The sequence below is a fragment of the Phyllostomus hastatus genome, unplaced genomic scaffold (assembly GCF_019186645.2).
Source record: "Phyllostomus hastatus isolate PE091 unplaced genomic scaffold, TTU_PhHast_1.1 phas_contig_304, whole genome shotgun sequence".
Taxonomy (NCBI): Eukaryota; Metazoa; Chordata; class Mammalia; order Chiroptera; family Phyllostomidae; genus Phyllostomus; species Phyllostomus hastatus.
Genome location: NW_025333845.1, coordinates 2,064,488 through 2,088,699, shown reverse-complemented (window position 1 = coordinate 2,088,699; position 24,212 = coordinate 2,064,488). Strand labels below are relative to the sequence as shown.

Genomic DNA, 24,212 nt, shown 5'->3' with positions numbered 1-24,212 from the left:
ATTCAGGATAAGGCTAGAATTTTCATATGAAAAGAATGGTAGGAAATTGACAAGAAATCTCAAGATAAGAGTTTACAAATGACATTCATTAAATACTTGACAAACATTCCTCCCTGTCAAAAACAAACACTTCTGGAATTGAATGAGAACCAGAAATGAAACCAAGTCTTTTCTCAGTATTGCACATTTACCTTAGTAAAAGGAGGCAGCTGTGTCAGAATAAACTCTTTTCTGAATCTGATTTTGAGGCCAATAGAAATTTACACAACATTTACTGAGATCTCACCATACACAGAAAATGTGTTCAAATGTCAGAATCCCAGCTGGGTCAATCATACACTCCAACATCTTGAGACTCAATAGCATCACAGAAAGCAGTTTTGGATGCCTGCTGGGATGAAAGTCAATACTCCTGAGAAAAAAGATGTTGAAAACGGGAAAAGTTGATTCAGGTGCTGGTGACCTGGGAAGATGACAAACCCCTGTCATAAAAACCATCTTAACATCTGTGGTCAAGCCAATGGCTTTCATAAGGAGAGGGAAGAACAGTGGGGATGTAAAAGCAGTTTTCTTGGTAGTTTTGGTAAAAGTTTTCTTGTCAGCACTTTACATAGATCTGCATCAGCCTGACTGCTGTGGTCAGTCTCCTCCTATCTGGACAGGAGCTGACATTGCTGATTCCTACCATGGATGAAAGAGGCCCAAACACCTCCAGGTAGTTAACTTAAAGTCTGGTTCCTGGTTTTATTCCAACAGATTTGTTAATTTGTTTTGTTTAATTCTGGTTAGTACAATATTATAAAGATGTTATGCTTTTTAATGCCCTGTCACATTAGTATAGCAACAGAGAGGATATAAACACTGATACAAGACCCAGCATGTGAGCAAAAAATAAAAAATCCCCCAACACTGTATGATGGTGCACTCATATGGGTATGTGTGTGTGTGGCGGGGGTGGGGGGGGGGGTTTGTGGAATGGGCAACTGCAATTGAACAACAATAAAAAAATAACACCAGACCAAAAAAAACCCTCAGATATTTGAATTAAACACTTGATGGAATATTGCAGCTGGTGATAATCCATTGATGCCTCTTGTTTTGATAGATTTGATCTTTAAAAAAAATTATGTACCAAGAAAAAAAATCAGAATTTGAATCACTACTTCAGGCTAAGCATTTTATCCCCATTAGTATTATGTGAGGTAGATAGTACTACTGGCAAGAATCCATTCCACTACTCAGTTGCTCTCATTCCTTGGCTTGCTAGTCTTATTGGGACTCCCTTGTGTGTTACTTACTGTTTCTCCCTGGCTGCCTTTAAGATTCTTTCTCTGTCTTAGAATTTTGCCGTTTTGGTGTGTCTTCAAGTGGGCCTCTTTGGGTTCTCTTGATTGGGTCTCTGCATTTCCTGGATTTGTGTGACTTTTTCTCTCACCAAATTAGGAAAGTTCTCCATCATTACTTTTTCACAGGTTTTGTAACCCTTGCCTTTCTTCTTGTCCTTCTGGTATCCCTACTATACATATATTATTCCATTTCATGTTGTTCTGCAGTTCCCTTAACCCCTCTTCACCTTTTCTGAGTCTCTGTTCCTTTTCTTCCTCTTTCTGGGTGTTTTTCTCTGCCTTCTCCTCCAGCTGGCTGATCTGATCTTCCTCTTCATCAATCCTGTTTTTGATTCCTTCTACTGTGTTCTTCAGTTCAGAAATTGTATTCTTCATTTCCTCTTGGCCCTTGTTGATAGTTTCTATTTCCTTTTTCATGTTGATATAGTATGCAGTGAGTTCATTGTAGTTTCCCTGTAGTTTCTGGTCACTCATTGTGTGCTCATTGAGCTTCCTGATAACCATTGCTTTGAATTCAATATCTGATAGTTAACTTGCCTCTATTTCATTTAGCATTCTTTCTGAGGCTTCCTCCTTTCCTTTCATTTGGGGATTGTTTCTTTGTCTTCCCATTGTTTGTGAGACTCTTCTTTTTAGCGTCTGCCTCTTAAATTGATCTGTTCTGATTCCCTGGGTTTATGGTGTGAACTTCTATGGTAGAAGACCTGTGAGATTCAGTAGTGCAGTCTCCTTGATCTCCCAAGCTCACTGGTCTTGGGCTGTCGTTTATGTTGGCTCTCTGTATTTCTTTGGGGTTTGACTGTTGTTGGGTCTTTCTTTGCTGGGTCCTTCCCTCCAGCTGGTTAACTGAAGGTCACTCCTTCCACCATGTCTTGTATTCTGTTGTGCAAGCATGGACAGGTTGTGCTGAAGCTGGTTCTTTTGTCTGTATGAGGTTTTGAGGTTTGTCTCTCTCTCTTGTTCACTTGCCTCTTCTGGGTAATTTCTACACCATTTAGTTGCATTTCCAGATCAGTCCTAGGTGGAGGTTACTTTGATTTTCAGTCCCTCCTTCACTTTTTTCTCTTGTTATCTATTGGAGGTTCCTTTGTTGTTGGGTTTCCTCTTCCAGAAGGTATACTGGTGTTCATAGCTCCCACCATCTGATTTTTCAATGTCCTCAACTGTTTTTGCCTCCAACCTATAGCCTAGGGTTATAATCTAGTATAATCTAGAATAATCTAGATAAACCCTAGACAAGGGTTTGATCTCCAAAATATATAAAGAACTCATATGAGTCTGTTACAGAACAGACAGGAAGGGGCTGAACAATATAAAAGACCCCCCTTTTTTCTCTGGGGATTCCTCCCCTGTACTAGGTTCATTTTGCCCTCCAGCAGAGGAAAGATGTTTCTCAATGCTAGAGATTGGTGAAAAGGAAAGGAATTTATTACTTATTTAAAAGTTATACAGGCTAAAGTTCTTTAGAATACCCACAAATGCACACAGTCCTTCCTTCTCCCTCTGTCCAATCTGGAGTACCATATCAGGAAAGAAGTAGAAGTCTGTGTGATTCAGGCTCCCAGCACAATTCACATGGCAAAAGGGAGCACTTCCAAAGCCGCATGGTCCCTAAAAAGACCCCTAGTGGCTGCCGCACCTGGGTTTAAATCCCAGTGCCATCTTCCTCTGTGGCCTCCTTTTTGACTCCTCCCACAATTGGCCACAGCTGCCAGCATTCTGGGCAGGTTCAGCCCAGTGGTGTGGAGTCAATCATCCCCAAGCTCTTCTGGACTCCATTGCAAATCCATATTAGGGGCCCCCTCTTGGCTACACCCTGTTACCAATCCACTCCAAGATGATGCATTTTTTAAAAGATACCATATGATTGAGCAGTTCCATTTCTGGAAGTACATCCTAAGGAAACAAAACACTGACTTGAAAAGATATCTGCATTCCATAATCATAGCAGCCTTATTTCCAATAGCCAAGATGTGGAGACAATGTGTCTATTGATGGGTGAATGAATAAAGAAGTTATGGAATTGAATATTATTCAGCTATTAAAAAAAAACAAGGGAATTCTTCCATTTATGACAACATGAATAGATCTGGAAGTCACTTGATCTCATTTATATGTGGAATCTAAAAAAAAAATCATAGAAGAGATCATACTTGCAGTTACCAAAGCTGGAGCAGGGAAGAGAAATTGGGGGAAGGTAGTCAAAAGGTACAAACTTTCAGTTATAACATACATAAGTACTAGAAATATTATGTACAACATGATGATTGTAGCTAACACTTCTATGTGCTATATGAAAAAAGTTGTTATGAAAGCAAATCCTAACAGTTCTCATCACAAGAAGAATTTATTCCTTATTTTTAATTTATTTTATTTTATTTATTTATTTTTAGAGAGGGAAGGGAGGGAGATAGAGAGAGAGAGAGAAAGAGAGAGAGAAACATCAATGTGCAGTTGCTGGGGGTTATGGCCTGCAACCCAGGCATGTACCCTGGCTGGGAATTGAACCTGCAACACTTCGGTTCATAGCCCGCAGTCAATCCACTGAGCTACACCAGCCAGGGCATTTTTTAATTTTTTTAATATCTATACAAAGTGATGGCTGTTAGGTGAAACTACTGTGGTAATCATTTCACATTATTTGTAAATCCAACCACCATGCTGTATGCCTTAAATGTATACAGTCATGTATATCAATTATTTCTCAGTAAAACTGGGGAGAAAAGGAAAAAATAACCTCTTGCCCATTAGAAAGCATCTGTGCTCTTACACTAGGGGAAAAAATGTAGGAAGAGGTAAGTCTTAGTGGTAACACACTAGGCCAGCCCCCTTCTATCCTCTTTGTTCCTCATGCCAACTCACTGAAAGAGCTATTCAATCTTTACTATATATGTAAAAACAAGTTCAGAGAGATATGCCAATTTTCTTATTCAATCTTCACAAATTTCTTGATTATTTATGTGGGGAGACCCCCTAAAAGCAGAGTTTATTTATAAAAACTGTGTACATATTTTCATGTTTAAACCTCAGTCACCTTCAAAGATAATAATCAAAGAAACAAAGTGCTTTAGGTGGTTGTAGGTTTGAGGGTGTGGAGGGAAATGGAGTCAGTCTAGCTCCCTCACCCAGATGTCTAGGGAACTAAGATAAGCAATGTTCCAATAGGCTTGAGATTGGTGCCAACTTTGTGTGCATTCATTATATAAGGGAGTTAGGGGTTTTGCACTGGGGGACACGCGGCTTGCAGCATGTGTGGACCACTCCACCTTTGAAAAACGGCATGTCAAGCATTCCCAAGGCTCCTTGACTTTTCCTTCATCTCACCGAATCCAAAGTGAACCTGCCCAGCCTTCACAGGTTGCAAGAAAAAGTGTCAAACAAGAAAGAACTGAGGATACAAATCAAACAAAAAGTTCATTTGGGGTCCTACAAAATTTGAACTCTGGAGACACAATCTCACAAGGAACCTGTAAACTGCTCTGGGTGTACACAGATGTGGGAGAAAGGACAGTTTACACAGGCAAAATCACAGGATTACATGAATTGTTTTAAAGGAATTAGGACTGGTGTAGGCAGAAATAATGTTAGTCTATATAGCTGCTTAGTCTATATAGCTGGTTACCATGTTAGCTGCTTGGTTGGAGTTGAGTGAAATAAGCCTCATTCTGAGAACTCCAACAGGATGTAGTGGTTTGTGGCTTGCACAGTTGAAAAGTTCACATTCCATCTGGGTGTGAAGGTGAATAAAACCAACTTCCCCAGTGGTCTCTCAGCTTTAGAGCCCCTTGACATTAGTGACTGCATTTCTTATGTTTCTGTTCACGAGGGAAAATAGTCAAAATAACATTACTAAATAGTGCTAATGTAAAAGAGAACAGTGAAATGCTCTCTTTATCACCATAAGCACTCAATATGCTTTTAGATTTTAAGTCACTTTAATGCTGAGTCATTCAAATCAGCTAATATAATAAAAACTTTGTTAGTTTTAAAATCAACCACCGCAGAAACACAGCTAATCCCAGCAAAAATGACTTTTTAAATTGTCGTTCAAGTACAATTGTCTCCATTTTCACTCCACCACACCCCTTCACCACACCAATCCCTGCTTTCCACCCTTGAACCACCCCCTTTGGCTTTGTCCATGTGTCATTTTTACATGTTCCTTGGTGGCCCTTCCCCAAATATCCCCTGTTATCCCTCTCCCTTCTCCTCTCTGGTTACTGTCAGTTTGTTCTTTATTTCTGTGTCTATCGTTATATTTTGCTCACTTGTTTGTTTTGTTGATTAGGTACCACTTATAGGTGAGATCATATGGTATTTGTCTTACATTATCTGACTTATTTCACTTAGCAAAATGCTCTCCAGTTCTATCCATACTGTCACAAAGGGGAGGAGCTCCTTCTTTCTTTCTGCTGTATAGTATTCCATTGTTCAAATGTACCACAGTTTCTTTAACCACTCATTTACTGATGGCCACCTAGGTTGCATCTAGCACTGGGATATCATAACTTGTGCTGCTATGAGCATTAGTAATTTTGTAATGCTTTCAATACTCACCAGTGGGACCCTTCCAGCCCAACAAAGTCAACAATTGTTGACATATTGCTGGTAGCTCTTTCCTAAGCCCAGTCCTGCCACTTCCCTGGTTCTCACTCTTCTGAGTTAAGCTTCTGATTTGATTGCTCTTTATACTGTACCTGGTCATGCTGAATATCCCTCAAGATCTTCCACAATGTGGGCCACCCAAAAATCCCCTACTACCACAAATTGTCTATGCTTACTTTTCCTAATTCCATCAGTGGATATTTACCCAGATTCTAGATGTGAAATATCATTATTTATATATCATAATGTCTATGAAGATACAGGAGTTTCTCCCCTTGGCTTAGTGGTGGCAGCTTCCTTCAACTTCATCTTCTCACTGGCATAATTTGTTTCCATATTTCTTCAGAAGGCTGAAGTAGAGTTTGTGCTAGAGGGTTTTTAAGCAGGGCTGAAATGAGAAGAAGAGGTGGAAAGAATTAAGTTTTGAGCTCTTACAGCAGGTTAGACACTGGGATTATCTCATTTGATCAATACAATCAGAAGTGGAAAAATGAAAGACTGAGAGATTAAATAAGTGGCCCGAGGTCACACAGTTGGAAAGTAGTGAGAAAGGATTCTGAGTCCTCTTTCCATGTAAATACATGACTTTAAGGAGATTAATGACAATAGCTCTCTTAAGAGAACACATCAGCACAATTTCCTATCTCCCTGATATCTGCAGTGATAAAACCACCTAATAATTTGCTAAGAAATTTATGGCTTCTGAAGTGGGTAGGATGAAGGTATGATCTGATAACAAAAGCAGGGAAAACTCAGAGTTCACAAGACAAAAGGAGGATGCACTTCCTTGATGTCTCCTCTGGTAATTAATGCCCCACTGCTTAACGTGGCACTGTTCTGAGAGGTAGGGAGAGAAGTCCATAAAAAACAGGATCTGATGCCTCTGTGTCTATTCCTAGTAGGATATTATGGTATAGTAAGTAATATCCATTTGGTCTTCATAATAGGTCCTGACAAAAGGCTCCTCAATCCTTGTAAAAATTCCTAAATTATAAAATCACTAAGAGCATATTTTAATCTAATGAAATGACACTAGGTAAGTTCCTGGATGGCTCTGAATGGGGCTGGTCACCAGAAAGTAAAATCCATAATTATAACCTTAATATCTTAAACCACACCCCCAAGATTGATTTCCAGAGAGAGGAGAGGGACTAGAAGTGGAATTTGTGGTATAACAGGCCTGTGAGAGAAAGCCTCCATAAAGTCCCAATAGCATAGGTTTTGGACTGTTTCCAGGTTGGTGAGTACCACACTATACAGGGAGTGTGATGCACCATAACTCCAAGAAAATAGAAGCTCTTTCATTGAGGACACTCCAAGACTCTGCCCTATGTATCTCTTCACCTGTATCCTATATTATATCCTTTAATAAACTGGTAAACATAAGGAAAATGTTTTCCTGAGTTCCATGAACCACCCTAGAAAATTAATAGACCCTGAGAAGTGGTTTGTGGGAACCTCTGATTTGCAATCATATTAGAAATTATGAGTACACCCAGGGGACATATTCCTTGGAGTCAGAACCTGAAGTGGTGAGTGAATCCCAAGGCACTGAGCCCTTAATCTGTGGGACCTGACACTATAACCAGGTAGATACTATCAGAACGGGTAAAATGTTAGTATGCCTGGTAGGTGTTACACAATTTCTTGGTGAAGACAAAATACCCACACAGCTAGTGTTGAAACAAAGAAAGATTAAATTGTTACAAATACACATGGGTCTTTCCTGGTCAGCAAGAATCTTCCAACAGATTTCACATGAGGCTAACAGAGTATTTTAGAAGATATGATCTCTTAGCTTAAGATGAGCCTGCTGAAAAGAAAGAATCAAGGAGAAATGCCAGGCAGCAGAGAATCAGTGACCTTTCTGCCCTTCTCCCTCTAATTAATGGATTAGAGTTCAATTTCCCTGCCCAAAGCACTTAGAGTCAAAGCTGGGAGTAGGAGTGAAACTAGGGTGAGGTAAGTGAGGTACCTAGAGTGCAAAACTTAAGGACTCCCTCACTCTCAAGTTCCCTTGCACCCTAGGTGTCTCTCTGGCTTCACCCTCCTCCCAGCCCTTGGTGGGCCCCTGTCATTGGCTCTCTCTAGTATCTCTAAGGGAATCTGAGTGAATTCCTTTGCCCTCATTTTATTCAGAACAAGGCTAGATTTTCAAATGGAAAGCATGGTAGGAAATTGGCAGGAAAACAAGAAAGATAAAAATGAGAGCTTACAAATCACATTCATTATCACATAATAAAGACCATATATGAGAGACCTACAGCCAACATCATATTCAATGGGCAAAAACTAAAAGTTTCCCTCACTAAGATCAGGAACAAGACAAGGATGCCCAGTTTCACCACTTCTATTCAACATATTATTAGAAGATCTCACCATAGCAATCAGACAACAAGAATAAATAAAAGGCGTCCAAATTGGAAAGGAGGAAGCAAAACTGTCACTGTTTTCAGATGACAGGATAGGGTACACAGAAAATCCTATAGACTCCATCAAGATACTACTCGACCTAATAAGTGAATTTGGCAAAACAGCAGGATACAAAGTCAATTTTCAGAAATCAAAGGCATTTTTGTGCACCAACAATGAAATATCAGAAACAGAAACAAGGAAAAAAATCCCATTTGATATAGCAGCAAGGAAAACAAAGTACCTAGAAATAAACCTAACCAAGGAGATAAAAGACCTGTACTCAGAAAACAACACAATGCTGAAGAAAAAATTAAGGACACAAACTAGTGGAAGCATGTACCATGCTCATGGATTGGAAGAATTAACATCACCAAAATGTCCATACTACCCGAAGCAATTTGTAGATTCAATGCAATCCCTATTAAAATAGCAATGACATATTTCACAGCTATAGAACAAACATTTCAAAAATTTATATGGAAGCAGAAGTGACCCCAAATAGCTGTAGGTAATTTGAGAAAGAAGAACAAAGAAGGGATCACAATACCAGATATAAAACTATATTACAAGGCCACTGTAATCTAAAGAGTTTGATCCTGGCATAAGAACAGACACGTAAATCAACAGAACTGAATAGAAAGACCAGACAAGCAAGCAAAATATAACCAGAGACATTGAAATTAAGAACAAACTGACAGTAGCCAGAGGGAAGTTAGGAGGGGATAATGCAGGGAAAAGGGGGAAGAGTTTTGAGGAACATGTATAAAGTACACATGAACAAAACCAAAGAGGGTTAGAATCATGGGTGGGGAGTGGGGGTGGCTTGGGTCGGGGGGAGTGGAGGGGAAAATGGAGACAACTGTACTTGAACAACAATAACAAAATATTTTTAATAAAGAAATTTAAAAAATAAAATAAAGTGAGAGAGAAAGAAAACGGAAAAAAATATAAATAAATAATCAAAAATAGGAACCAAGTTGGAAAGAAAGATCCACCACAGCACTATCAACAACAAATCACCTAAAATTAATATAGGTGGAATGGGAATAAAAGGGAAAAAAGAAAGAAAGAAAATCTTAAGAGACATCAGTAAAGGGAAGTGATTTTGAGGTGCTAGAGGGAAAGCAAATACTCAGAGTGAGGAACAAAAACAAGGCTAAGAGAGGAAAAAATTAAAAATTGAGATGAAAAGAAAATGAAAAATGAAAAAAGGGAATGATGAAAGAGAAAAAAGAAAAAAGCAGGTTAAGATATAGAAAAAATAAAATTTGAGAGAAAAAGAGAGGAGAGGGGAACAGTAAAATTTGATATTTGACATAAAAAAATAGTGAAGATCTAGAGATAAAATTGAAAAAATGCAACAACAACTACTCTATCCACAACCAACTAGCAAAGTTTTCTAAAGCTGGAGAGAGAATGTGGGTATTTTAAGAGTGGGAAAAAGAATGTGAGATGATCATTGAGAAGAAAAGTAATTTTGGGTGCTGAACAGAGGAGAAATAGTAAGAGTGCAGAATGGAAAGAAGGAGCAAGAGAGAAAACAAAATTTAAAATGAAAATAGTGAGTAAAGAAGGTAAAATGGGGTAAGAGAAAGGAGGAGTGAAATATGTGAATTGAAATAAACTATAATATAAAATTTAGTGCAATTATATGCACAAACTTGAAGGACAAGAAATGAATGTCAAAAAGCTATGCAGGAAGAAGATATCATAAATCATAGAGAAGACCACAGTGGATTTGTCTCAGTAACATCTAGTATTTACCATTGTATGTTCTTTCTGTATCTGCCTCTGGTGATGTCAGATGGTGACCCTGTCTGCCCTTAGGCAGCATGTTGGAGACTAGCAGGAATCTACTGGCTGTGATTGACTCCTTCAGTTGTTAATCTAGTTACTCTGCACTCAGCAGTTAGGCTTAAGCACCACAGGGTGGAGCAGAGTCCCTGCTGGGGGCATGGCTATTGCTTCCCCTCAGGCTTCTGCCACTCAGAGGGGAATGGCCTGCCTGAGCAAGATGGCTGTTGCAGTATGGGAGATGACTCAGCACCAGGATCCCAGGGACCACTCTCTCAGTTCTATCCCCAAAGCTTCTGTCCCCAGTCGCTCCTTGGCTGTCTCTAGTCTACTCTGTCCCCCACCCTCTGGTCTTTACCAGAGCCCAGGGCATGTGACTGCAAATCAAAATTTATGCATTGCCCTTTAAATGTCTCTTTGCATCTCCAGCCATCCATCTCTGGCAAAGAACAACCCTGCTGCTTTTTGTAGCTGGATATTATCTGTGTGCTCTTTGGGCTATGGTTCTCCAGGCTGGGGATCCCAGCTTAAGGTTTAGAACTCACACTTCTCAGTAGGATCCAACCTGCCACTGAAATATCCCTCTGGCTCTTCAACTTCTGCCTGAAGGACTCAGGCAGCCTTCTCCTGTTTCCACCACACTCCCTACCAGTCATGATGCACTGAAGCTGTTTCTTCTATGTGTCTGTTGTTATAAGGCTTCTCTCTTGCTATTGTTCATTTGTTTGTTCTGGATGATTTCTCCACAATTTGGTTGTAATTCCAGATTGGTCCTGGAAAGAGATTACTGTTACTTCCACTCACTCCTCTGCCATCTTGGATCTTTTAAGTAAATAAAATCTTTTAAAAATAAATAAATATATGGAGGTGTTTTTCATGACCTTAATAAAGTCTCTCAAGGAAATCTTTTTTGTACACATATAAAGATGTGTACTGTGTTGCATTGGGGTGAAATATTCTAAAAATATTAATTAAGGCCACCTAATCTAATGTGTCATTTAAGAGCACTGTTTTCTTGTTGATTTTCTGTCTGGATGATCTATTTATTGATGTCAGAGGAGTGACAAAGCCTCCTACTATCATTGCCTTACTGTCAATCTCTCCCTTTATGTCCATTGATTTTTGTTTTATGTATTAGGTGCTCCTACATTGGGTGTGTAGGTCTTTACTAAAGTTATATACTCTTGGTGGGTTGATATCTTTATCATTATAAAATGTCCTTCTCTCATGTTACTACACTTATTTTAATATCTATTTTGTCTAGTACAAGTATTGCTTCCCTATCCTTTTTTTTTAAATTTCCATTTGCATGAAATAACACTTTCCATACTATTACTTTCAGTCTGTGTGTCTGTCAGTCTGAAGTGTGTCTCTTGTAGGCAGCATATGTATGGGTCTTGTATTTTTATCCACTCAGCCACCCTATCTCTTTTGATTGGAGGATTTAGTCCATTTGATTTAAAATAATTATTGATAGGTATGTAATTATTGTCATTTTATTAATTTTTTTCTGATTTTTTTGCCATTTCTCTATGATCCTTATTCTCTTGTAGGTTCTCTTGTATGTCAGTGACTTTATACAGTGTTATGTTAAGCTTACTTTTTTCTTTCTTGTATATCTCATAGATTTTTGGTTTTAGGTTACCATGTGCTTCATGTATATGTATATATCAGTCTATTTTAAGTTGATGGGTACTTAAGTTTGAACATATTCTAAAATCACTATAGCCCTGGCTGGTGTAGCTCAGTGCATTGAGCAAGGGCCTGTGAAACAAAGGGTCACCAGTTCGATTCCCAGACAGGGCACATGCCTGGGTTGTGGGCCAGGTCCCAGTAAAGGGCACATGAGAGGCAACCACATATTGATGTTTCTCTCCCTCTCTTTCTCTGTCCATCCCTCTCTCTCTAAAAATAAATGAATGGAATATTTTTTAAAATAATAAAATCACTATAATTTTTACTCACCTCCTCCACTTTTAAGATCTTGTCATTATTTTTTGCTATTTTTCTGTATGTATCTTTTAATTTAATGTTGTAATTACACATGATCTTCCTATTTTTATCTTTAAACCTTTGTACTAGCTTTACAGTTGGTCGATCCACTACTTTTACTAAGTGTTTGTCCTTGGCAGTGAGCATTTTTTCTTTCTCATATTTTCTTATTCATATTTTTTATCTTTTCTCCCCAAAGAAGTCCCTTAACATTTCTTGTAATACTGTTTTGGTGGTGATAAATTCCTTTAGCTTTTTTAAGTCTAGGAAACTCCTTATTTCTCCTTCCATTTTAATGATATCCTTGCTTGGGTAGAAAAATCTTGGTTGTAGATCCTTGCTTTTCATCACTTTGAATATTTTGTGCCAATCTCTTCTTGTCTGAAATTTTTATGTTGAGAAATCAGCTGACAGCCTTATGGGAGCCCTCATTAGATAACTAATGCTCTTTATCTTGATGCTTATAAGATTCTTTGCTTGTCTATAAACTTTTGTCATTTTAATTATGATGTGTCTTGGTTCTGTGGCCTCTTGAGAGTGACTCCTATGCAGATCAATGTCAGGCTCTGCTTGTAAACAGCCCGAGGCTACCTGTTTTAAGCTACAACATGATCTGCAGACTGTGGCTGACTCTACTAAGCCTAAGTGCATGTATGAGTTTCCAAGATGTGTACCAAAGCTTGTTTTCACCAGCACTGGACACAGGGACAAGTCAGCAAAAGGTCCAAGGGACCCCAACAATCCCCTTAACCTGTCAGTGGCCTGATATGCTCGGTCGCTGAAAGAGCCTCTTGCCAAATGCAAGTTGAATGAGGTAGATTCTCAGTGATTCACCAGGTAGGTGTGAGTGGTATTACCAGGTTGATACAGATTCAAACTAGGTGCCCATGCTGAGTGTGATGCTACTCAGAAAATCTCAGCATACACTTAGGCGTGCTGCAACCTGCTTGCCGAACTTTGTAGTGGGGAAGGGTCTCAGAAGATCATGAGAGTATAGCCAATAGAATTCATCAGGCAAAAACAGCCAAAATTTGGACATGTAGATAGAGGGCTCTGCCCAGGAACAGTGGAACTAGTTGGGTATATGAGGAGAAAAATCACCCTTGTCACAGAGCCACATACCTTAGTCTTTCCCCATTTGTTTCCAACACCCTGATTCTGCCCAGACCTATTCAAGAGCCTTCCATGAAAGTCTGTACCACAGGTGCAGGCTCGCTACAGCCAACTGACTTTTCCTCAGGTGTGAGCTCAACAGGGTAGGGCCACCTAGAGTTGGAAGTATGGGGATGATGGGTCTCCCCTGGGAGACATGGTGCCAGTCAGGCATGTAGGAGAGAAAATGTCTGCTGCCCCAAAGCCATACACTTAGTCTTTCATCATCTGAGTCCCCCACCCTGAATCTGCCTGGATCTTCTACAGAGCCTCCAAGAAAGTCTACACCATAGGCCCAGGCATTCCAGGTTGAGACACATTTTTCCCAAGAGAACCTATGGAGCTGAGTATCCCTACAAGTTCTTAACATGGGTGTGACCTGCCCTTTTTGTGCCTCTGCCTTTCCTACTAGTCTCAATGTAGCTTCTTATGTATATACAGAGTTAAAAGTCTTCTATTCAGCTAGTCTTCAGCTGGTTACTCATATTGATTGTTCTGTAATTTACTCATCATTTGGTTTGGCCATTGGAGGAGGTGAATGTAATTTTTACCTACTATTGCAGCCTTCTTGGATCCTTCATTCTTTTTTATTTATTTTTCTCTAAGTGGTTTATTTCAAAACTCTTTCCATCTAACTCACTTACTCTATTGTCTATTTGTTATAATCTGATATAACTTTTCTCTACTGTATTTTTGCATTTATTTTTTAAACTTTTCGATTACAGAATTCCAGAATGATTTCTATTTCTTTGGTAAATATCTCATTTTGTTCACATATTTTTTCCTGATTTTGTTCAATTGTCTTTCAGGGTTTTCTTGTGACTTGTTAGTTTCTTATAAAAAGCCATTTTGACAAATGAACAAGTAAAATGTCACCAAAGACACTGAAATAGAGAATAGGCTGACAGTGACCAGAGGGGAGAGGGGAGGGAATTGCAGGGGAAAAGGGGAGGGGTTTGCAGGAATGAGTAAAAAGGAAACATGGACAAAAACAAGAGGACATGGAAATGGGAGGGAGGTGGGGAGGGCTAGGGGGTGGGCTGGGTGAGAATAAAAGGCAGAAAACTGTATTCAAACAACAATTAAAATAAATAATAAATATTACAAATTTTTTAAAAAATTAAAAAAATTTTGAATTCTTTGTCACCAGGTCACAAAATTCCATGTCTTTAAACTAAGCTATTAAAAAGTAAATTTTTGGGGTGATGATGTAATTCCTTGATTTATAATGTCCTTATAGTATAATTCCTGCTTTTGATTTTACATTTCAAACACCTCCTAAAATCTTTACCTTCAGATGAACTATTCTATTTATTGGTGCTGTTATATATGGATTTTTTTCACCTTTCTATGCATACAATTATTCCACTTTTCTTGCTTTCTCATGGTCAAAATTCTTAAGCTTCTATGTCATACCTAGTTCCTACCACTCACCTGGCTTGCTACTGGAAACTTCATTTTTGGTTTCCAGAATATGGTGCTATAGCCCAAGTGTGTGGTTTCCCCTTGCACACAGATCCTAGTGTGTTTTTTGATTCCACTATATATTCCAGATTAGCTCTCACAGCTGAACACTAGGGGCTGGCCACAATGTGAGAGAGTTATGGGTTTAGCACCTGGGCATTGGTAGTGCCTGCAGACCCAGTGGAGAGATCCTCAGGTAAGGTTCTCCAAGTGGGACATGTGAGGCCATCCTGATGAAGTCCCGAGCACAGGCAGAAGAAACCTTATCCTTTTAATGCCCTTTGATAGGCCTCTCTGCCTTTTCACATTTCTTCCCTTTCCCTGGTCATGGAGGCCCATCACAGTACTCTGGGTGCTACTGGAAAACAATGTGTTTCTAAAGCCATATTCCAAACAAATGGGGTAACCAGGCACTCACTAACCAATTTCCTTTTTCCCCACAGGAGAGACTGCCACCATCAGATACTTCAGCCCATGTAATATCAGGAAGACTGGAATGTCAAAGCAACTTCTCTCTCATCTTTGGGCATCTGCCCAAGTCTTCAGTCTAAAGATTTTTAAAGCCATGGCAAGATAGATGGGACAGATTCACTCGTTCTTCTGGTTATATATCCCATACTGAGGTCTTCTGCCTACTACCAGAAATACAAGTGGGTGAGACTCCTGTCACATAATTTGGCATATGGTGTTAGATCACACAATTTCCACAGAGGCATGTTTGTGGATAAGTGTTTAAATATTTGTCACAAAATGGAGACAAATAAGGAGAAACATCTTATGTCACCATAATGCCGACAAGAAGACTGCATTTTAAGGGACCAGGGAGTAATAAATATAATAAGATGGCAAAAGAAGTAACAGAGAGAAGAAGAAATCCATTGAACACAGTTTTGGTAGAAGCTAATTGAGTAATAACTGGCATTTTCATTCTTGTTTTTAAAGTAAACCTCAAGATATTGATTGCTTGTATTTTCACACTGCAACCATTAGCTTAATGAGGTCCATGTAAACAATTTTTTTTAAGTAGGAAGTGCTAACAACCAGTCTATTAAGTTACAACTCCTCCTGGCAACAAAAAAGCAGCCCATATGAAGAACACCCACAAAAATGTCTTGTGAGCATGCACACAGAGAGCAAAGACTTTAAACATTAATGTACTTAGTGGAGCAATGAAATGAAAACATGACAAAGCCTAAAATACCTACATTTAGTGTATTCATTATTTTTGCCATGTGGCTGACATTTCCTTTGTCATGACACAAGATAATGGAGTGTCTTTTCTCTCCACAGACATGGACACCACAGAATCCACCCTTGATAAGCCGCTTCTCCAAGGGAATAGGAGGCAAGATCTCCAAGACATGCTGAGAGAAGTAGGGCTGTCAGCTGATTATTGGATGCCCAAGATGCAGGAACACCTGGGTGTGACCTGTGCCCAGTCCTTACAGCACCTAGAAGAAAAAAGACCTCCACAAGCTGAAATCCCAGGCACAATATGCCTGGGAAAAAAGAGCCCTAGAGAAGCTTCTTAACCTGTCACACTCAAAAAGCTTTTCAGAATTACAGGAGCCTCAGGTGGAAATGGCAAAGAAAAACCAGAAGAAGGCAGAAAAAGCACTGCAGGAGCTAAGACACTTGCTGTCAGAAGGGAGGCAACGACAGGAAAAGGCAGTGAAGGAAAAAGAGGCAGAGCTGAGGCAGGCAATGGAGATTCCCAAGGAGTACTGGCCAGACCCTGAAAAAATCTCTCAGAGAAGTGATGGAAAACATCCAGGGACAACTCAACCTCATGGAGGGGACACTGACTCACAGGCAAAACCTCACAGATCGAGATCTGGTGAGATGGGCATCAGGAGGGCTAGCATTGCAGGGAATCTTCAAAACCGGTCACCAAAGGGGGCTTATAGAGAAGAGAGAAGAGCTCCTCAGTGTCCCCAAGGAGTTCTTACTCTTTGGCCCTGAGCAGGGCACACGGATGGAAACAAGGGAATTTACATCTTCTCAATCAGAATCTACTTTCACCCAGATGATAGAAAAAGCTGGGCTTTAGTGTAATTGCCTCAGCCAAGGGTGGAGGTTGGGGATTTAGCTTGGAAGCTGGTATCGACCACAACAAACATTCAGAATCCTCAGAAGCCCAACAGTCATGTTCAGAGCACTCTTATTTTTCCTCTACCAAGTTCAGCTATGTCCCACTTGCCTCCTGCCACTTTCCTATTGATCAGCTCCAGTTTTCCAATGCTGCTCTCCAGGAACTGAAATGCATTGAAGACCTTCTGGGTCAGCCTGCAGGCCCAGACAGACTCACATGCCTGAAACACAGGGCTGAAGCTTTCTTCCACAGGTTTGGTTCTCATGCTAACCAGGGACCTCTGCACCTGGGAGGAATCTACTGGTGGAAAGCCATTTCACAGGGTTTCCAAAGTGAGCAGCTGGCAGAAGTGAAACAGCAGGCAGCAGAGGCCCTGAATGGTTATATAAGGGGTAGCTACAGAGGCTTTGGAGTGACACTTGCTGGAGGTGTGGAGGTGTCAGCTTCTCATGCAAAAACGACCACCCAAAGCACAACCTTCCAAAATCTTCAAACCAAAGTCCAATTATCAGTAGCCCAGACAGGTGGCCCACCTGAAGCAAATGGCTTTTTCCAGTGGAAAGCTGGCCTAGTTGCCAGTAATCGAACCTGGTGTGTCATTGACCGAGGACTTGAACTGGTACCTGTTTGGGACATCATCTTCTCCAGCCACAGAAATGATTTTAAGGATCCACTTTCAGGTAGCCAACTTCCTGAAAGACAGCTACACTGCTCTGACTGGCCTCCATGCCCAGATCAAGGGTGGAGAAGAACTACTCAGTGTTGGGAAGGTGGCTAGGGATTTCCTAGAGGATGTTAAGTCCTGGGAGGTATCTGAGCCTGAAGAGCAACTTCAAAAACTCATAGATTTCATGGAAATAGTGAGTCAAAAAACAAAAAGTTATGACACTTGGGTTAACATATGCCTGACTGATTGGGGTCTGCAAAATTTTCTGGTAAATACTGTTAACTTTTGCAGAATGTCTTCCACTCATAAAACTAAATTTGTTAAATCTCAGTTGCGAAGCCTTTTGGATCCTCACATCTACAGAGTGGAAAACTTTCCTCAGACTCATTCTATCATGCAGTGGATCTTCCAGTCAGAGCCAGAGCAGGAGCACATCAGCATCTCCCAATTTTCTGAATTGATTAAAATCTTACAAGGAACCAAGAATGGCCTCATGGAAGTGAAGGCCAAATTTGAATCTGCAGAAATAGTGGAGGAAGCTCAAAGGAAGGCCACATATGAGGTGAGCTTGTCTCTTGGCTCCTTCTGGAATTACCTCCTAGAAACACAGCAGCCAGACACACAGCTCTTGCTACGTTGTATTGCAGCTGGTGTAGGATATCATGTCATAAAAAATACTTTTCAGTACCTTCTCGGGTGTGATGAGTTAGACTTCCTACTGAATGAAATGCAAACTGCCCAAGATAAATACCAGGAGCTCAAAAATATTTGCCCCTACAGGGCTCAGGCATTCCTGGTGCTCACAGGTCTTACAGCTACTGCTGGAGTTACAGATATTTCACCAGAGGAGAAAACAGAATGACTTGCATTAATAAAAGAACACATGGGCCAACCACTGTCAAAGGAAGTTGCCCATGTCCTCGCCAAACCTGGAGCAGATCATGATTGGGAAAACCTGGAGACAGATTTGGGATTGCTAATTGATGGTTATTATGAAGAGACCACCTCTTTGTTGCAAATGGATGAGGTAAGAAAAAACTTGCAAGATATTTTCCATGAAAGGAAACAATCCCATGAACCACATGACAATGAAAGTAGCAGATGTGAAGTCATAGAAGACATGGCTTTCCTGGAATTACTCCAGCGTCTAGACCTAGAACAATACTACCCAAAAAAGATGAGCAGAGAAAACTTCCATCTGATCCACAAGACTTCTGTGTACAACACCCAGCCCAGCTCTGAAAAGGAGCTTCCCTTCTATTTCCTCCAGAAGTTATTGGTGCTGGATTATGAGCTGAGATACCTGGTCTTCAGAGAGGCTGGAAACACACAAAATCAACTTTATCCAAGTGCTTCAAATCCAGAAAATAAAGCTCTTGATCCATATGAAGACTTGTTTGAAGACAATGATATTCCCACTAATCCTTCAGCCACTAATCCTAGATCCCATATTCACCCTATGGATATTCAGATGGCAATTCTTCACTGTGCAGATGATTTTGCCCGGCAGTATATTTTGTTGAAACTTTCCATTTGCCAGTTTGCCCTCCCACTTCTCATACCAAATCCCTGCAATTCTCAAATTGAGTTCTCTCTCTGGTCTCTCAGTCACATTAGAAAAAGCTGGCAGGAAGCAAGGAAATCAAAAGAAAACATCAATTTCAAGAGTAAGCAAATGTGTCGTGTCCCTACCCCCATTGTGTCCTTTATTAGAGTTGGAAATAACCTCTCTGCTTCCAAATCTCAGATCATGAACTGTCTTCTCAGTAATCGTAGACATGATGTCTTTTTTCACCGACATTGCAGAGGGAGCACCAAAGACTGCCTCTTAATGAAGGGTGTGGTGGAACTCTGCTGGTTCTGTCCTGGTGGGGAAGAAGAGGACAGATTTGGAAACTGCTTTGCCTTGACCAACCTTCATGGAGATGCAAAAGAACATGAAAAGCAACTCAGCTTCCTGCAGGAAGTCTCTTCTGTCATTGTGGTCCTCATGTCAACTTCTGATGACAATAAAGAAAACTGAAAAATTGTCCGTGACCTGAGTCAGTCACCAAAACCTTTGATTTATTTACTTGACAACAAAGAGAAAACCATGGTCAGTGATTCTGGCCAAAAAGTGAGAATTGGGATCAGGAACAGAAATGAGGCTGAATTAACAGAGGAGCTTGTTACTACAATCAAATGTTTCCTAGAGCTCTCACACACTGTTCTCAGCTTAGAGGACTGTACCCCATATGCTCGAAAGCAAGGATTCCTTATTGATGAAGATCAGCGAGAATGCAAGGAAGCCAAAGAAAAGGCAGAGGTCCTAATGGCCCTACTGAAAGAAATGAAGATATCTCAGGTGAAGGAAAACTTTCTACCCCTTCAGGGACACCTGTGGCATCTTTGGTGTAAAAAGGACAAAGAACTCTATCACCTGAGAGAAAAGGGGAATCGAAGCATTGAGCAACACAAGAGTGACATTGAGACAGAAAAACAAAGAATACGGCATCAACAGTTGACCAGAGCCTTTCCTCTCAATGATTTATTGCAAGCTGTCCTTCAAATTCTACAAAATCACTCAGGATCTCAAACCACACTCTACTTTTTGCAATGGCTGAGTGTATTTTTGGACAACCTGAGCGCAGGACACTTGGAAAAACTGAATGAGGAGAAAAATGCTTTGTGGTCACTGATACAAACAGAAAAGCAAAAGGCACCAAAGAGCAGCAATGTACTAGATTGGCAAAAAAAGATAGAAGTTATCTCCAAAGAGATTAATGACTGTACCCTTGGAATTGAGCAACTTCTCAGAGAAGTTGGCCAAATTTATGAAGCTCTGGAAGAAGTTTCTGCCACAAAAGATAAACTTTTCCTCTCCCTTCCCCAGATTGCTGCAGATCTGCTGATATCTGGTGTTCCCATTGAGCTGATGGATGGGGATGCTTCCTATGTGCCTCTAAGGTGGGCAGCAGCTGTTTTTGACAAGGTCTCTGAGAAACTTGGAAACAAACGGCTGTTTGTTCTCTCCATCCTTGGCTTACAGAGTTCAGGGAAGTCCACCCTGCTAAATGCACTTTTTGGGCTGCAGTTCACTGTCAGCGCTGGGAGGTGTACCCGGGGGGCCTACATGCAGCTGCTGAAAGTAGAGAAGACTTTCACAGAGGAAATGGGCTTTGACTTTGTGCTTGTTGTGGACACAGAAGGACTTCGGGCCCCAGAACTCAGCAACAAATCCAAGAATCGTGACAATGAGTTGGCAACTTTTGTCATTGGACTTGGAAACTTCACTCTGATCAATATTTTTGGAGAAAATCCATCAGAAATGCAAGATATTCTACAAATAGTTGTCCAAGCTTTTATGAGGATGAAACAAGTAAAAATCTCACCTAGCTGCCTCTTTATCCATCAGAATGTGGGGGAAGTCACAGCCAAAGACCAAACTATGGAAGGACGGAGGCGGTTAGAGCAGAGACTGGATGAAATGGCAGCAACAGCGGCTGAGCAAGAACAGTGCTCAGGTATAACTCGCTTCATTGATGTCATTAAGTTTGATATCAATACTCATGTTTACTACTTTGCTCACCTCTGGGATGGCACCCCCCAATGGCCCCTCCCAATCCTCGCTACAGCCACAATGTCCAGGAACTGAGAAGCAAAATCCTGATGACTGCCAAAGAGGACTCTAGGGGAAGCATCTTGAAGATATCAGATGTCAAATCCCGAGTTCAAGATTTGTGGAGAGCCCTGGTGAATGAAAATTTTATTTTTAGTTTTAGGAACACCAGAGAGGTCATGGCAATGAGCAAACTAGAAACCATGTATAACTCCTGGACCTGGGAGCTGAGGAGTCATGTACTAGACTTGCAGAACCAGCTGATCAACCAGATTAAGAATGAAATAATCCAGACACTCGCAACAAGCACAATTGCAGCTCCACTTTCAGAAAAATTTGAAGCCATCAAGCAAGAACTTGACAAATATTTTAATGAAGATCCAGAGAGTGAAATACTGATTCAATGGAAAGTGAATTTTGAAAATAAGCTAATAAACCTTAAGGAGACACTTATTTTAGACACCAAAAGTAAAGCTGAGGGACATCTTAGTTATAAAAAGAATCAAGAAATACTGGATAATAAAAAGTCAGCTTATGAAAAGGAATTATTGGAAAGAAGCCGAGAATTGGCTATAACTCTAGAGGGTAAAGAACTGAGTGAGGAAGAGCTACAACAGAAATTCAATCAACTTTGGGAAAAATGGGTCTACGCTGTGTCCTCAACTGTCCCTCCAGTCACAGAGCCGAACATTGATGTGGATTCTGAAGGCATTCTTTGGGAATATTTTCCAAAGGAGAGAGACATAGTGAACATACTGAAGAAAAATGATAGGAAAATATTTCAAATAAATTATAAGGAACATATAAATATGAGCAAAAAATATGGCCTAATTTCAAGAGAATTAGAAGTATATGATAAGGAATCCATAAAAACAACTACTGACCACATTGTTTCACAATTCAATGAAACTATTGATAACATTCAGAAGCAACAGCGTGATTACAATCCAAATTATTTCCATGAAATCCTGAGAATAATAGAAGATGGGGTTAAGTCTGCACGTACTGAGGAAAAATACACATTTACAAGTAAATATAAAATTGACTTATCTTTATGTTTATTTCGAAGAGCATCAGAAAAGTTTAAGCAAATGCATGAGGCATTCAAAAGAGCAAATGATCCTGTAAACTATCTGGAAAGCAAGAAAGGTGACTTCTTCATGAGTTTTAAGATCTCTTGTCAAGGGACAACCTCAGTCACAACATTTGTTGGGTTTTTGTGGAACAAACTCACTCCTGCTGTTTCCACCACCATTTGGAAAAAAAATGGTCCCTACAATTGCTGGGGAGATGCGAGCTACCTACCCAGCATTCAATGGTAACAGGGCTAACCTGGAGAAACACATTCTTATTTCTCTGGCAGAAAATGAAAACTTTGATGATTACTGGAAGTACATTCATAATCCAGAATCATTTTTCATGAATTACATTCAAAATCATATTAAAAGTTATTGTACAGACCAAGGAAGTGAAAATATAGAAAAAAATTTTAAAATTATTTTAACTGGCATCAAGACCACCATCCTGTCAGCTATTCATGAAGCCACAGCAAAAGCTAAAGATCAAAGCAGCACTGGGTCTGGGTGGCTGGATTTCTTCTGTGATGAGCTGAAGAGTAACTTGATCTTCCCACGAAAAGACTTGATGAGCATTGAACACCAGGAGATAAAAGATTTTGAATTTCTAAAAGAAGCCATGAGTGAAGCTTTGGATTCTGCAATGACCAAAGTAGAAAAGGAGTGTTTGAATCCTCCTGTAGAGGAAATGGTTCCTGAGATCCAGAAAATGCTCTCTGAACAACTCTGTGGCTGCTGGAAACAGTGTCCTTTCTGTGCAGCAATTTGTACAAACACAATCCCTTCACATGATGGAGATCACAGTGTTCCTTTCCACCGTCCTCAGGCTGTCAATGGATGGCAATGGAGGCATTCAGAAGTGTTGGTGATTGAGTACTGTACTACTTATGTTTCAAGTGATTTTTCATTTTATGTGAATCATAATGACTCCATCTTCTTCCCATATAAGAAGTATCGAGAGACAGGAGGGGAATATGCCACATGGAGCATCACCCCAGACACATCTGCCCAGCCATATTGGAAATGGTTTGTCTGTCACTTCAGATCAAACCTAGAAGAAAAATATCAGAAAAAAATTTATACATAAAGGTGAAATACCTGATGCCTGGACCAAAATCACAAAGCAGGATGTGCTGGATGACTTGAAAAAGCAATAATACTCAATGACCACAAAAGAGTACCAGAACCTGAACAACCCTAAAATACCTCCTCCTCACATAAGAACCTTTATTATTTACATTTTAAAGTGAACATTTAAAAACAAATCAATTAGCATTTCAAGAATTCAAGATTTCCTGTGAAAGGACTTAATTTTTTGGTCTCAACATTTTCTTTTTTTTTCTTTTTTTAATATATTTTATTGATTATGCTATTACAGTTGTCCCATTTCCCCCCTTCGCTCCCCTTCACCCTGTACACCCTCTCCCACCCACATTCCCCCCCCTTTAGTTCATGTCCATGTGTCATACTTATGAGTTCTTTAGCTTCTACATTTCCCGTACTATTCTTGCCCTCCCCCTATCTATTTTCAACCTACATTCTATGCTACTTATTCTCTGTACCTTTCCCCCCTCTCTCCTCCTCCCACTCCCCTGTTGCTATCCCTCTATGTGATCTCCATTTTTGTGGTTCTGTTCCTGTTCTAGTTGTTTGCTTAGTTTCTTTTGGTTTTGCTTTAGGTGTGGTTGTTAATAATTGTGAGTTTGCTGTCCTTTTACTATACATGTTTTTTCTTTATCTTCTTTTCTTAGATAAGTCCCTTTAGCATTTCATAAAATAAGGGCTTGGTGATGATGAGCTCCTTTAACTTGACCTTATCTGGGAAGCACTTTATCTGCCCTTCCATTCTAAATGAAAGCTTTGCTGGATAGAGCAATCTGGGATGTAGGTCCTTGTCTTTCATGACTTGGAATATTTCTTTCCAGCCCTTTGTTGTCTGTAAGGTCTCTTTTAAGAAATCAGCTGACAGTCTGATGGGAACTCCTTTGTAGGTGACTGTCCCTTTATCTCT

The 24,212-nt window shown here is 40.1% G+C and overlaps 1 pseudogene; it reads left to right on the top strand.

Annotated features, from left to right (window-relative positions):
* Positions 1-15,280: 15,280 nt before the first annotated feature.
* LOC123819315 lies at positions 15,281-23,358 on the top strand (annotated as a pseudogene).
* Positions 23,359-24,212: the final 854 nt, after the last annotated feature.